Raw genomic sequence first — 1361 nt, 5'->3', positions numbered from 1 at the left:
TGGGCATGCTGGCAGCACGACAATTGTATCGTCCGCATACTGGATAATCGGGTAATCCTCCGAGGCTGGCTGCGGAATAGGAAGTCGAAGGAGACCTTCATTGTTCGCAGCATTGACCACCGTTTGGAGCACATCACCCATGGCCACAAACAACAGCGGGGATAGGGGGTCACCCTGCCTTACTCCACGCTTGCAATTGAATTCCGTCCCAGGAACACCATTGAGGAGGACTGCCGAGCTTCCCGAATCGAGAATATTGCTTACCATACTGATCCATCGATCATCAAAGCCCCTGCATTTGAGAATCTCCAAGATGGAATGATGATTCACCGTATCGAAGGCCTTTTCGAAATCAATTTTAAGGACAACACATTCCGCACCTGAGGCGTGGCATTATTACCCGGGTTTGAGATTCTTTTGTTTTGCTTTTTATTAAGAAGATGGAAGGAAGGTGGTATGTGACAAAGTCTGCCTAAATCTATGGAGCGACGCAGAGCTCGGTTTCACCAACTCCTTGAAAACGAACTGTAACTCCGTCCGCTCCGCAAGCGCTGTCCAGGAGCGGAGTGGATCCGAACATGTCCTTAGACCTTAGTTGTACCAAATTGTATATGTTTGGAGAGGCATGCAGGGCAAACGAGTAGAGAGAAAATTAAAGAAGTTGGAGGTGTCCACGTAGAATATTGAACTTTAGCAAAAGTAAATCCCATTTCATGGAAAATGGATTGCATGCATAAACCTCGTGTAAAATTAATAGCAGAAACTGCAATATAGTAGATGCTAAGATGCGTGTAGGAAAAAAAATCCTAATTAGCTCCTATGGTGGATGTGAGTTCAGGGAAAATGGATTGCATGCATAAACCTCGTGTAAAATTAATAGCAGATATAGATGCGGCTAGGGGAAAAAAATTAAGTATGCGCTAAACCAAAAATATTGGCTTCGCCCGGGTTTGAACCGGAGACCTTCAGTGTGTTAGACTGACGTGATAACCAACTACACCACGAAACCTGTTTAATAATATTGATATTGCCTTTTATATCACACAAAGCACTTTGATAGATTTCTGCAAACTCATCCATCAACTGAACCTGAGATTCGATCAAACCAGGAGTGATTTCTCGCACCAGCTAAAACTATTGCTGTTGATAACAGTAGAGAGTATTGCATCATACATTCATGATAAATCTCCATCAGAGCAAACCAAGAACCAGTGCTGGTTCTAAGGATGGCAATTTTATCCACGGATATTCGACCCGTCGGGTACGGGTTTGGAAGGCTAATTGTGTCCACGGATTTCATGGGACGGATATCCAATAATTCATAGAGCGGGCACGGACAGAGCTTTTGCCCCGTGGATATT

At 44.2% G+C, this 1361-nt stretch overlaps 1 non-coding gene across 1 annotated transcript; it reads right to left on the bottom strand.

Moving 5' to 3' along the window:
- Positions 1 to 935: 935 nt before the first annotated feature.
- Positions 936 to 1009, bottom strand: TRNAV-AAC (transfer RNA valine (anticodon AAC)). Its single transcript has one exon. It is a non-coding gene; the product is annotated as a tRNA-Val (tRNA).
- Positions 1010 to 1361: the final 352 nt, after the last annotated feature.

This window comes from Lolium perenne, chromosome 6 (assembly GCF_019359855.2).
Source record: "Lolium perenne isolate Kyuss_39 chromosome 6, Kyuss_2.0, whole genome shotgun sequence".
NCBI classification, from domain to species: domain Eukaryota; kingdom Viridiplantae; phylum Streptophyta; class Magnoliopsida; order Poales; family Poaceae; genus Lolium; species Lolium perenne.
Note: the sequence above shows the minus strand (reverse complement) of the source record. Positions and strands in the feature narration are given on the sequence as shown.